This window comes from Phyllobates terribilis, unplaced genomic scaffold, assembly GCF_046119375.1.
Source record: "Phyllobates terribilis strain yellow unplaced genomic scaffold, ASM4611937v1 Scaffold_1__5_contigs__length_1240528914, whole genome shotgun sequence".
In the NCBI taxonomy this organism is placed as follows: Eukaryota; Metazoa; Chordata; class Amphibia; order Anura; family Dendrobatidae; genus Phyllobates; species Phyllobates terribilis.
Window position 1 is genome coordinate 219,889,696 of NW_027362761.1, and position 15,166 is coordinate 219,904,861.

Here is a 15,166-nt window from a genome sequence, read left to right on the forward strand (position 1 = left end):
TTTAATCGCATAGAAAATGAAATCTGGCACTCTCGTATGCAGAAAATGACGATTATTTATTCAAGTAATGCAGTCCAATTAGTAAGGTTTCGGTCATAAACTTCGACCTTCATCAGACAGATTGCTTGTGAAATTTAGTACCAATAGATAACAGCGCAGTGGAGCCTGGGTTTGGGAACTTCCCTGTGAGGTGGGCACCTCACAGGAAAGGTCAATGGAGGTCAAAGTTATGACCGATGAAGGTTGAAGTTTATGACTGGAACGTTACTAAGTGGATGGCATTACTTGAACAAATAATCATCATTTTCTGCATACGAGAGTGCCAGATTTCATCCTCACTGTGAAAAGATAAATTCTTCTTTTTAATTACAAATCCATGAAAAAAAAAGTGGTAAAAGAAAGTATGTGAGATGCGTCACAAACAACGACCATTGTTCTTTTACAGGTCTTCAAGCATACCTGTTTTTGACTGTAGCACATTTCATTTACTCCCTTTAAACCGGTGGATACTTTTTTCATGAATGTGTACCAATAAAGAAGAATTTATCTACTTTGGGTGATTGCCATACATTTCTTCCGACTTCATCTACAAAAGACTCTTTTTGCATAAGTGTAAAGCATCACCTTTTAGTAATAGGCATTTATGTCTATGAAGAAATTAGGATTTCCCAATTTATTTTGCATCAATATATCTGGGAACGGTGGATGCGTAAAGTTTTTTTTTATTTTTATTGTTAAGCTTTCTTTGCATGTTTTGGTCATTGTCCTGCTGCAAAATAAATTTGGAGCCAATAAGATACCTCCTTGATGACTTTACATAATGAACATGTATCTGCCTTTATTTTTTAGCGTTGAGGACACCATTAATCTTGGCCAACTCTCCAACTGATTAAATGCAGCCCAAAATTTGCAAGGAACCTCCACTATGCTTCACTGATGCCTGTAAACACTTATTATTGTACCACTCCCCAGCCTGTGAATGAAAAGACAGCCATATGAGACATGCCAACTATTGCCAATTTTGACTCATCATTCTAGAGCAAATGCATAGTTGAGTCACTTGATCTTGTTTCCATATCGTAGGTATAGTTTTTGGCTGCAATTCTTTCATGAAAACCAGTTCTGGCTAGACTTCTCCAAACAGCAGATGGTTGTCTCTGGGTCCAAATGGATGCTGAGAGTTTTCAGTTGTTGGTAGTGATGAGCGAGCACTAAAATGCTCAGGTACTCGTTGCTTGGGTCGAGCAAATTGGAATGCTCGAGTGCTCGGTCCGAATAATGAGCCCAATGTAAGTCTATGGGACACTGTAACATTTTTCTGGCGGTCTGCAGAGGGCCTAAAAATTGCCAAAATCAATGGGAACAGTGCTCAAATGACATGGGAACAACATTGGGAAGAGCCCTGGAAGCATCTCTGACTCCCAGGTCACTGCTGTCAACAATGTTGTCAGAGGTATTATGCCACTTTTACGGACTCACAATAAACTTACAAAAACGAGAACAAAATGAATCTTCCTGGGAAAAATGTTAAGGATTATCCTTTCCAGGGTTATGACTTGTATATAAGGCAAAATAAATAACCAAAAACAAAAATGCTTCTCCACACTTTGAGCTATGTTCATATGTAGTGTTTTTAATGCATTTTTGCATTGCTTTCAATGGTGAAAAATGCATTCACCAGTAAATGTAATTTTAACATTTTACTACCTTATCTTGCCATGTGGTGTGTGAGACATGATCAGACACATCCTGTTTCATTTATGAAGGAGGGACTCTGAAAGTCACAAACACTATTTTTATAGGGCCGTCAGACGGCCCTTACTATTCCAATGGCCAGGATTCGGCTATGCTTTGTTGTTCCCATTATTAAAGAGTGGGTCTCCTATACTGTTACTGGGTATGCAGTGACTGCAAGGGCTGCCAAAAGTTTGGATGCACCCCAATACCCCTTTGAAGAGACATAGCGGAGGGCCTCAGTAAAAAAAATGTTCCCATTATAAAGGAGTGGGTCTCCAAGAGTGGTAATGCCCATGCAGTGACTGCAAGGGCTGCCAAAATTTATAAAAACCCCAATACCAATTTAAAGACAAATAGAGCTGGGCCACAGTAACGACATGTTCCCATAAGAAAGGAGAGGGTCTGCTATACAGTTATAGGGTATGCAGTGAGTCCAACAGCTGCTAAAATTTAGGAAAACCCCAATACAAATTTAAAGACACATAGAGCTGGGCCACAGTAACGACATTTTCGCATTAGAAATGAGCGGGTCTGCAATGCAGTTATAGGGTATGCAGTGAGTCCAACGGCTGCCAAAATTTAGGAAAACCCCAATACAAATTTAAAGACACATAGAGCTGGGCCACAGTAACTACATTTTCCCATTAGAAATGAGCGGGTCTGCAATACAGTTATAGGGTATGCAGTGAGTCCAACGGCTGCCAAAATTTAGGAAAAAGCCTAATACCAATTTAAAAACACATAGAGCTGGGCCACAGTAACGACATGTTCCCATTAGAAAGGAGCGGGTCTTCTATACAGTTATAGGGTATGCAGTGAGTCCAACAGCTGCCAAAATTTAGGAAATACCCCAATAACAATTTATAGACCACAGTAACGACATGTTCCCATTAGAAAGAAGTGGGTCTCACATACTGTTATTGCTTATGCAGTGACTGCAACAACTGCCAAAAATTTGAAGGAACTCCAATGTCCCTTACAGGAGACGTAGAGGTTGGAGGGCCTCCTGAAAACAATGTTCCCATTTTTAGGAAATAGGTCTCCCATACTGTTTGCCTATGCAGTGAATGCAACGGCTGCAAAAAATTTGGAGGAACTCCAATGCCCCTTGCAAGAGACGTAGATATGGTAGATATTGTGGTGATATGGTGGTGGAGGATGAGGATGAGGAGAAGGAGGAGGACAAGAGCAAATAGACAAAATCAGGAAGCGTATACCCATGTCTGGTTGTGAAGACAGAAGTGCATGCGAATAGAGTTAGATCTCCCAAAAAAAAGACACTGTATTTAAGTTTATACTACGCTGCTATCATTCGGTGGTGTTGAGAAGTCTGGCCCAATCCAGCCCTTGTTCATTTTTATAAGAGTCAGCCTGTCAGCATTTTCAGTTGACAGGCAGAATGCGCTTACCGGTTACAATTCCACCAGCGGCACTAAAAACCTGGTCTGACAAAACACTAGAGGCAGAGAAGGCCAGGACCTCCAAGGCGTAGAAAGTCAGTTCATGCCACGTTTCCAGCTTGGATACCCAATAATTATGAGGCACAGATGAATCACGGAGGACATTGGTACAGTCAGCAAGGTACTCCCTCAGCATCGTCCACAACTTTTCCCTTACTTGGAGAGAACCCCACACCTCAGGGCCTGTGCGATGGGAGGGTCTGAGAAAACTGTCCCAGAACTTTGACAGTGTTCCCCTGCCTCTGCTTGATTGCATTTGTGTCTCTCTCGCCTGTACTCCTTGGTTGTCTAATGAACTCTGACCTCTGCCGCCAGCGTTTTCAGATGGGATTTATTTTAATAATTCCACAACAAGGGCATTCTGGTACTGCCTCATTTTATTAGGCCTGTCCAGCAAGGGAATAAGAGACAGAAAGTTCTCCTTGTAGCGTGGGTCTAGAAGTGTCACCAACCAGTAATGACTGTCACCCAAAATTTGGACAAGGCGAGGGTCATGGGAAAGGCAGCGTAACATAAACTCAGCCATGTGTGCCAGACTGCAAAGAGGCAAGACTTCTGTGTTCTCACCAAGAGGACGACTGACCATGCTCTCCTCCTTATCCTCCTCTTCCTCCTCCTCTCTGTCCTCAGGCCATCCACGCTGAACAGACGGTATGACAGTTGTGAAGGTAGTACTGTCCATAATGCAGCAAACTAGCTCCTGTTCTTCCTCCTCCTCCTTATTGTCACCCAATCCACGTTGGGATGAGATGAGGCTGGACTGTGTGGAATTACCCTGTATGGTTCCTTGCTCCATCTCATCATGCTCCGCCTGCTATGCATCCTCTTTAATTGTGAGCAGAGAGCGTTTCAGAAGACAGAGAAGCGGAATGTTGACGGTAATTATGGCTCTATCACTGCTCACCATCTTGGTGGAGTCCTCAAAGTTTTGGAATATGGTACAGATGTCTGACATCCATGTCCACTCCTGAGGTCTTATGTATGGAGTTTGACCTGAATACCGACGGCCGTATTGATGCTGGTAGTCAACAACTGCCCTCTTCTGCTCACAAATCCTTCCCAACATCTGCAGTATAGAGTTCCAACGTGTGGGAACATCACACACCAGTCGGTGAGCTGGAAGCTGCAAACGCTGCTGAAGCATGGCAAAGGAGGCGGAAGCTGTAGACGACTTTCTAAAATGGGTACACATGCAGCATACTTTGACAAGCAGATGCAACAGCTCCAGGTAGGTTTTGAGAAACCGCTGAACCACGAGGTTAATCACATGGGCCAGGCATGGTACGTCTGTGAGCTCGCCTCGCTTCAGAGCCGCCACCAGGTTCCGGCCATTGTCACACATGACCATGCCTGGCTGTAGGTTCAGCATTGTCAGCCACAGATATGCCTGCTCTTTTAGAGCTGTCCACAACTCTTAAGCGTTGTTCGGTTTGTCACCTAAGCATATTAGCTTCAGCACAGCCTGTTGCCGCTTGGCCGAGGCAGTGCTGCAGTGCTTCCAGCTTCTGAATGATATGGTTATTTCAGGGATGGAGGCTGAAGAGGAGGAGAAGAAGGAAATGCAGTAGCTGTAGAATGTGGGGGCAACCCTGATTGACCCAGGGCCCACAATCCTCTGCATCAGGAGGACGTGTTCCGTCCCAAGGTCCGGCTGGATCATGGCTTCCACTATATTAACCCGTCGCTGTCCACAAGCACTTGTCCTTGTGTCCGTGGTTAGGTGGACTTTCCCAGTAACTGAGTTGTTGAGGGCAGAGCTAATTTTGTTGGACACATGCTCGGGTATTGAGGGGACGGAAAACTGGGAGAAATAGGAGACCTAGTACCGAGGGACGGTCACTGCGATCAGATTTCAGAAAGATTCCATCTCCATGAGCCTAAAATGAAACATTTTGAGCGCAAGCAGTCGCAAAATGTGTGAATTTAGTAGTGTGGCCTGTGGGGTGTTGGCTGCATATTTGTGCTTGCATTCCAAGTACTGGGGTAGAGACAGCTGAAAGCTGTGCTGGGGCAAGGACGTGGAAGTGCTTGCCGATGGTGCTAGTTGAGAGTGACATGTGCAGGGCGGGTGACATCTTTGCATGCGCCATGGACAGGGGATTGGCGTGTACGCACAACAACGGAAGAAGCAGTGGTGTCACCCATAGACAATGTGGACCCTGGGGTTCGGCCCACTTAGTAGGGTGTTTGCTGCCATGTGCCTGATCATGCTGGTGATGGTCAGGCTGCTAGTTTTGCTACCCATGCTGATGCTGGCCTGGCAAGTGGTGCAAATTGCCTTTTTGGGGTTATCTTCAGAGTCTTTAAAAAACAACCAGACTCAGGAAGATCTAACAGTTGTACTGGCAACTTCCGTCATGTTGGTGTTACGGGGAACACTTTCCCGCCTTGTGTCTGCGGCCACCATGCTGCTTCTTCCTGCCTGTTGTGGTGCTATGCCTCCCTTCCCGTGAGTGCTTCTGTCCTTTTTCTGAATGTCCCCCTGCCAGGTTGGGTCAGTTACTATATCATCCACCACCTCATCTTCCACTTCCACTCCATGGTCGTCTTCCTGACTTTCTGGCAATTTTGTCTCATCATCATCATCATCCACCTCTTGCGACAGTAATTGCACTTTCCCACCGTCGCCTTTGTGTGACCTAGGCTGCTCCAATATTTGGGCATCGATCGCTACACGCATTCTCCTCTTGACTCACTTGAAGCTGGCCAGGCGAGAGGCGCGAATCTACAAATGGAAAAGTGAACAGCTCTTCTTAGTGTCCAAGTGTGGGGTCAGTTGTCTCCAGGCACTCGGCATAGTAGAAGGAAGGAGGATGAGGGTGTGGTCCAGACTCACAGTTACTGAGACTTGATCGTGTGGAAGACAGGGTGGTGGTGGTGGTGGTGGCTCAGTGACTGGAAACTTTATCTGCTATCCAACCAACAACCTTTTGACATTGCTCTGTGTTCAATTGTGGTGTGCTGCAGGCAACTAGCAGTTGGGACAGCAAGGTTGGGTGACAAGATGTGGGTATTTGTTTTGGCACAATTTCAGCTTACCCACAGGCAAACAAAACGTTTGCCACAAAACATGTAAAAAAGCCAGCCCAGTTCTGTAAGAGCATTTGTTGGACAGATGAATCTAAGATGAACCTGTAAAAGAATGATGGGAAGAGGAAAGTATGGAGAAGGTTGAAATGGCTCATGATCCAAAGCACACTACATCCTCTATAAAACTTGGTAGAAGCAGTGCGATGGCATTGGCATGCATGGCTTCCAATGGCACTGAATCACTAGTGTTGATGCCTGAAGACAGAAACTGCCAGATGAATTCTGAAATGCCAGATTCAATAAAATGCAGCAAGGCGGATTGGACGACATTTCACAGTACAAATGGACAATGTTCAAAATATACTGTGAAAGCAATCTAGGAGCTTTTTAAGGCAAGAAGTTGAATATTCTGCAATGGCAGAGGCAAGCACCAGATCTCAACCTCATCGAGCATATATTTCACATGCCTAAGATAAAACTTAAAGCAGAAAGACCCACAAACAAGTATGCTGCAGTAAAGGTCTGGCAAAGCATCACAAAGATGGAAACACAGTGTTTGGTGACATCCATGGCTACCAAACTTCAGGTAGTCATTGTCTGCAAAGGATTCTCTACAAAGTATTAAAAATGAATATTTTATTTATGGTAAAGTTAATTTGTAAAATTTCTTTTGAGCCCCTGAAATGAGGAGACTTTGTAGAAAAATGGTTGCAATTCCTAAACGTTTCACAGGATATTTTTGTTCAACCCCTTTATTTAAACTTGAAAGTCTACACTTCAATTGCATCTCAGTTGTTTCATTTTAAATCCAAAATCATGGCATGTGGAGCCCAAATCATGAAGATTCGGTCACTGGCCAAATATTTCTGGACCTAATTGTAAGGTCATTATGATCGAAAATCCCACCACCCTGATATTCCATTATTTCCCATATATAAAGCTCCAGCAACTTGATTCAGTTGTCTGGCAGAGTAATTACAGTATATCTGGATCACGGCTGATGCCGTGTACATATATACTATAATCCTACGTGACACAGCAGTTACTGCTCTAACTTAATTTTGAACATATACAAAACATACATTTTAGATTTAAAAACAATCTATGTGATGCTGTGTAATTATCTCTTAACACAATTCTTTTCACTTTTAATAATAGTTTTTTTCTTCAAATTAATAGAGCATCATTGGGCGCTAAATTTTTTCCATCTATAGCTATCATTTTCATGACCTGGTGGGAATTTTAATTTATTTTTACTTTCAATTATACACGCAGAGCCTGTAACACAGATTGCCTTTAGAATCATGTTGTACATTAGACCCGTGTTGTTCATGTCTTCCAAAATATCAACTGGAATATGTTTTCTTGTGTAGTGTGCTACTTAGTCCCCAAGGTGCTGTGAACAAGGGGACTTTGGAGCAGAATATAAACAGATGTCATTAATGGATTTGAAATTCCACTCTGTTCAACATTGATGAAGATGATATTGCTGTAATGGGCTATATGATCCTGCTGTGACTAAGATGGTTGATGGGACAAATACTCAATTATGCCTCCGCTTCCTTTTCACTAATGTTTTTGCCAGAGTTTACAAGGGAGGAGGAAGAGGAGGAGCCCATGTACTATGGAACATATGCAAAGCATTGATATGCTATTTGTGCATCATAGTTGTATTTTTTAGGCTTGAGAAAAGCTATATATGGCCGAAACATTGCCTTGTCTTCTTGTTGTGGCCTGCTTTCAACATTATGGAATAAAGATCTATTTTTTTTAGAAGGATTTGCCTTTTGATGACTCGGTTTCCTTGGACTTCTGAATTATATTGGACCCAGTTAGAAGCCCTGCCGAGTTAAGCACATAATTGGCCAACGGTGCATGTGAATTATCTATTGGACAGAGTTTACATAGGAGGCCAAATGTAACTTACGTTTGGTACTACTACTGCTGGGACAGTTCCTGACAACATTACCAGTCGTGTAGAGCTGCTGCTTGCAGCAACCACATTTTTATCTGTGATATTAGTTTTTATTTCTTGTTATCCTGCCATGACCATTGCCAGTACCATATTTGGGTTTAGCATACATATTGGACATAAGTATTATATTTAATTTATCTCTAAACTTTTTTATTATTGGCTGAATTGTAATAGTAGGATGTGAACTCTACAGTGTTGAGATTACTCATCGTTACTGATTATGCAGTCAAACTATGCAATATTGTTTGCTAATATTTAGAATTTCATGATGTCATTCTGTAATTTCATTTTTGGAAAAAAAAATTCAGTTATGTGAAAAAGGAAAGGTTATGGGGTGTACGGTATCTAGAAAAGACAATTAAAACAGGTATTACAAAAATAAAATAAAAATTATCTAAAAAGTGAAGAAAAAACGGCCATGCGTCATTACAAAATAGGATAGAAACACAAAATGTAGGTAGAATAACTTCCCATGTGCAAGTTGTCACTGTATTTATGTGGTATGTGTATATTTGCAATATTAGATTAATTGGAGCAATGAATAGGACTCAAAAATTATTTAAAGCAATGCACGCTCTTTTAGTTTTAGTAGATTAAGTCATGCTTTTAGACCCCTGCTATAAAAGCAAAATGGGATTTTTTTTCCAGCTTCCAAAAGGGAGTCCAAATTGTGATATTACCAGGATAAACTCTGACGCTTGCATGATTGACCAGCAGATCCCTCTGCATTCCACACAGACACGTTTCCCCGCCTGTGCCAGCATTAGGACTTCAACAAGTAGCTGAGGCAGCATCAGCGACACCTATGGTATATTTGATATAATAGATCAGATGGTTTTCTGTCATTCAGCAAAAATAGACACACCGTCTGAGCAGCCAACATGGATCATTGCAGACTTTCATGCACCAATGGCTGATGCCAGTGATTAAATTGGCAAAACCATTGAATTTTCCTCTACACTGTCCTGCTGCCACCAGTGTCAATGGACCAGAATCTGCTGGGCATCTACTCACTGTCCATTATGTCATCAGTACTGAAGTACTGCTGCTGCCGGGGTTGCTGCTACTAGCCCTAAACTGCCAAGCATCTCCTTGACAGCCCCTTTTTAACTCTGTACCACACTGCTCCAGCCACAGCAACACCAGCCACACACCTCCTGTCTGCCCACTGTGTTTCATAGTGCTTTACTGTACTACTGATGCTGGGAAATGTATTCACATGTTTTGTAACCTCAAGAAATAGCTCTGAAAATAGGGGTAATTTGTTAAAGGCTTAATGACAACAAGCCAGAAGTTTTTCATGTTCAAAACAGTGACACAGTTTTGTCTCCAGAAATAAGGGTATTATTTTTGGGCGGCTTAATAAATAGTCTTTGTAATTGCCTAATGATTAGCAAAACCGCTGTGGACCACAAAAAGGAATAACTTTTAATTTCTGCCCGTGAGGGCATTAATTCTTCACATTTAAAGCAGTAGAGTAAACCTGTTTTGTCACCCTAACAAAGGGATCATTTTTGGATGGCTTATAAAAAAAAGCCATTGCTTCTTCATTTAGCAAACTGAAAAGCTCTTTATAGTTAACCAAAAAGGTATAATTGTTGCAACCAACTGTGTGAAAACATCACAGTTTCTACTGTTTACACCAGAAGCAACAAAGAGCAATGCATGTACCTGCCATTCAAAAAGTGATAATTTTTAAAGTGTTTAAACAGTAGCCTAAAAAGTCTGATACTGCAGTATGTTTTTAAATATGCTACAGGTTACCTCTGGTTACCATCTGTTGTTCTTTTGCCAGATAGGTGAATGTCCTTTTGACATTAACCGCTTCCCGACCGCCCACTGTAGATAAACGTCCGCGCAGCCTGGGCTCTGTGCAGCGCAGACGTTTAAAAACGGTGGGTGGTCCCACAGTGCTCAGGACCCCCAGGGTCTTGCAAGCGCTGCGGGAGCGGTGCAGAGCAATAGCTCTGACAGGGAACATCATCCGGACCTGATTGGATCAGGTCCCAGTGATGTTAACCTTTTGCTGTCTTCTATATGCCGTGATCTATAGTGATCGCGGCATATAGAAGACAGCAGGAGGAGAGGGGGTTGTCCACTTATGAGAGGGGGTCGTCCACTTACTTCTCCGACGGCCCCCTTATACCTTCCAGGACCTGACATTGCTATGGCAGCTGGAGGTCACATGACCGCCTCTAGATCTGCCATATATGGTGTCCTGCCTGGCTCAGCCTGATGCTGAAGCCAGGCAGGAGACTGACTGTGAAACAGTCAGGGAAGATCTCATGTAATGTAATACATGTCTATTACATTACATGAGATCAGTGATCAGAAAAATAAAAATTAATGTCCCATACAGGGACTAAGTAAAAATGTAAAAAATGTAAAAAAAAAATGTTTTTAAACTGTTAAAAAAAAAATACAAAATAAATAAAAATAAATAAATAAAATATTAAACCGATAAATCCGTATATTTATGCAAAAATAAAAAAAGGACACATATTTGGTATCACCGCGTCCAAAACAACCCGAGCTATAAAACTGTAACACTAATTAACTCCTTCTGTGCACACCGTAATAAAAATAAATAAAAAACGGAGCAAAAAAATATGCTTTTTTCCTCATATCGCCAAACAAAAAGTGGAAAAAAATGCGATCAAAAAGCAAAATGGAAATAAAAATGGTACCGCTGAAAACGTCATCTTGTTCCGCAAAAAACAAGCTGCCATACAGCTCCATCAGCCGAAAAATAAAAAAGTTATACCGCTCAGAATAAAGCAATGCAAAAAAAATATTTTTTCTATAAAATGGTTTTATTGTGTAAAAGCGCCAAAACATAAAAAAATATACAGTAAGTGTAGTATCGCTGTAAACGTACTGACCCGAAGAATAACGCTGCCTTATCACTTTTACCACACGCAGAACGGCATAAAAAAAAACCTCAAAAAACAATTCCTGAGTTGTTGGTTTTTGTTAATTTTACCTCCCAAAAAAACAGAATAGAAAGCGATCAAAAAATGTCACATACCCAAAAATGGTACTAATAAAAATGTCAACTCGTCCCGCAAAAAAACAAGCTGTCACATGACTCTGTCGGCCAAAATCTGTAAAAATTATAGCTCTCAACATATGGCGATGCAAAAACTAGATTTGGCAAAAAAAAGCGTCTTTTAGTGTGTGACAGCTGTCAGTCATAAAAACCCAATATAAATCTGGTATCTCTGTAATCACACCGACCCGAAGAATAAACTAATCTAATCAGTTATATCACACTAGGAACGGCGTAAAAAATAAATAAAACCAATTCTTCACCTGCTACTGATTAGTTTATTATGTCTCCCAAAGATCGCAGTAAGGCGCAGAGCCTTACATTTATCCTGCGCTCTGCGCTGAGCACTTACCCCAGAGTTTCCGTGTAAATCTCTGAAATATGTGATTCAGCCGGAACCCATGACGGAAGATTACCTGTAATGAGGCAGATGTAGGCACTGTGGATGCCGTCCGGCCTGGGATCCCACGGTGTCATTTGTTTTACGCGTGCATAAAAGTGCGTTTGGCCACAGTTTTGTGCACTTCTGAAAAAAAGGACACCGCTAAACAGAGGCCAGAGGGAGTCCAGAGTAACTCTGCTGCCTCATTACAGTGAATGGATCCCGCAGGGGTTTCATCTGAATTCCATCACTTGGAAATTTAGATGGAAACCCCGATGTAAGTGCTCAGCCTAGAGCGCCGGATAAATGTTACGTAAAATGTTCCCTTTAAAAGCTTCAACTCAGTCCTCAAAAAAAGCTAGTCCCCACTCAGGTCCGTCATCTGTTAAAAATATAAGGGACTTCCAAGTTACTGGTAGCAGAAAGGCTCTGGAAAAGCGAAATGGCCCTTGCCCCCCAAAAGAAATTCAGAATAGTTTGTGCTCCCAAATCCAAATGCCTATTCTACAATAATTTGTTCTCCAATTGTCAAATAGCACTCCATCCCCCCCAGATCTCGCCGTATGGCTGAGCGGTACGATACAGCCACATATGGGGTATTGCCACTTTGAGAAGAAACTGTGTGACACATTTCGGCACCATTTTTACCCATTGCCCTGTGTGAAAATGTAAAATCTGAGGGTAAAACATTTTTTTGTGGTAAAAATACAATTATGCTTTTTTCACTGCCCAATGGTATAAATTTAAAAATTAAAAAATACTCACTACTTCCCTAGATGAATTCCTTGAGAGGTGTAGTTTACAAAATGGGGTCACTGGTGGGGGTTTCTGCTGTTTCGGCATGTCAGCGACTCTTCAACTGTGACATGGTGTCTGCAACCTATCCCAGCCAACATAGCGCTCCTTTCTCTTCCGAACCCTGCCGTACACCAAAGCAGTGGTTTTCCCCCACATATGGGGTATCGGCGTACTCAGGAGAAATTGCACAACAAATTTCATGATGCAATTTATCCTGTTACCCTTATGATAATGCAAAAATTAGGGAATGAAAAACATTTTTTGTGGGAAAAATGTGAAAATTTTATTTTTACGGCTCAATATTATAAACTTCTGTGAAGCGGCTGGGGGTACAAGGTGCTCACCACACATCTAGATAAGTTCCCTAAGGGGTCTAGTTTCCAAAATGTTGTCACTTATGTTTTTTTTTTACTGTTTAGGCACATCAGGGGCTCCCCAAATGCAACATGGCATCCGCTAATTATTCAAACAAATTTTACATTCAAAAAGTCAAATGGCGCTCCTTCCCTTCCAAACCCTGCCGTGCGCCCAAACAGTGGTTTGCCTCCACATATGGGGTATCAACGTGTTCAGGAGAAATTGCACAACAAATTTCATGGTGCAATTTTTCCTATTACCCTTATGATAATGCAAAATTAAGGGCTGAAAAACGTTTTTGTGGGAAAAATGTGAAAATTTTATTTTTACAGCTCAATATTATAAACTTCTGTGAAGCACCTTGGGGTTCAAGGTGCTCACCACACATCTAGATAAGTTCCCTAAGGGGTCTAGTTTCCAAAATGTTGTCACTTATGTTTTTTTTTTACTGTTTAGGAACATCAGGAGCTCTCCAAACGCAACATGGCATCTGTTAATTATTCAGACAAATTTTACATTCAAAAAGTCTAATGGCGCTCCTTCCCTTCCGAACCCTGCAGTGTGCCCAAACAGTGGTTTTCCCTCACATATGGGGTATCAGCGCGCTCAAGAGAAATTGCACAAAAAATTTTGGGGTCCATTTTTTCCTGTTACCCCTGTGAAAATAAAAAAAAATTTGGTCTAAAGTAACATTTTTGTGAAAAAAGTTAAATGTTAATTTTTTTCTTCCACATTCCAAAAATTCCTGTGAAGCACCTGAAGGGTTAATAAAGTTCTTGAATGTGGTTTTGAGCACCTTGAGGGGTGCAGTTTTTAGAATGGTGTCACTTTTGGGTATTTTCTGTCATAAAGACCCCTCAAAGTGACTTCAAATATGATGTGGTCCCTAAAAAAATGTTTTTGTAAATTTTGTTGGAAAAATGAGAAATCACTGGTCAACTTTTAACCCTTATAGCTCCCTAACAACAAAAAAATTTTGGTTCCAAAATTGTGCTGATGTAAAGTAGACATGAGGGAAATGTTGTTTATTAACTATTTTGTGTGATATATCTCTCTGATTTAAGGGCATGAAAATTCAAATTTGAAAATTGCAAAATTTTCAAAATTTTCTCCAAATTTCTGACTTTTTCACAAATAAACCCAAGTGATATCGAATACATTTTACCACTATCATGAAGTACAATATGTCACGAAAAAACAGTCTCAGAATCAGGGGGATCCGTTGAAGCGTTCCAGAGTAATACTTCATAAAGTGACAGTGGTCAGAATTGAAAAAATTGGCCCGGTCACAAAGGCAAAAACAGGCTCTTGTGGGAAGTGGTTAAATAGGCTGTGATTGCACTACAGAGGTCAAAACATGTTCAATTTAATCCAAGGGCAACTCACAGTGTTCTACACATTTTCCAGTTAGAGGTTTTTTATTTTTGCAATTCGTGCAAATTTATTTAACGTCAATTAAATTTGAAATGATCCACTCATCTCTACTGTATGTTACAGATGTATTAATTCACAGTTAGGCTGCGTGCACACAATGCGTTTTTCATGCGTTTATGCTGCGGAATTTCCGCAGTGGAAACGCATCAAAAACGCATGGTAATCCGCACCCCATGTACCCCAATGGCATTCCGCAATGTCAATGCACATGCTGCGGATTTTTCCGCAGCGTTTCTGCAGCGCTCATAAATCCGCAGCATGTTCATTAATTTTGCGGAAGCGCAGCGGAAGCGCCGCCATTGACTTGCATTGAGACGCATAGAATCCGCGTCTGTACATTTGTACAAGCGGATTCTATGCGTCTCTATGTGTGGATGGTACCCAGTTCTGGAGGAGAGGAGACTCTCATCCAGACCTGGATACCATTGTACCTGTAAAAAAAAGAATAAAATAATAAATAAAGTTATATTTACCTGTCCGGCGGGCCGGCAGCGCTTCTCCTTCCAGGACCTAAGATGACGTCGCGGTCACGTGACCGCAGGCTGTCTCGCGAGATGTCGGCAAGCCAGGAAGGAACCCGGAAGTAGCGCGACAACACACGCGACAGCTCACGCGGCGGGGGATCGGTAAGTATAGCTTTATTTTTTTATTTTTACGGTCACACTGTATAAATCCATGCCATTTGCATGGATTTATACAGTGTGACCTAGTTGTCAAGCACTTTCCAAGTGATGCTATCACCTGGAAAGTGCTTGTTAATGCATGTGGATACGCATGTGAATCCGCATGTATTCCGCATGTATTCTGCAGGAAAAACGCATGCACAATCTGCATGCGTTTTTTCTGCCAGGGAGATGCAGAAATGCTGCAGAAATTTTCTGCTTCATTTCTGCATCGTGGGCACATAGCCTTACACACTTAGTGCTGATGATGAGACTGCTACA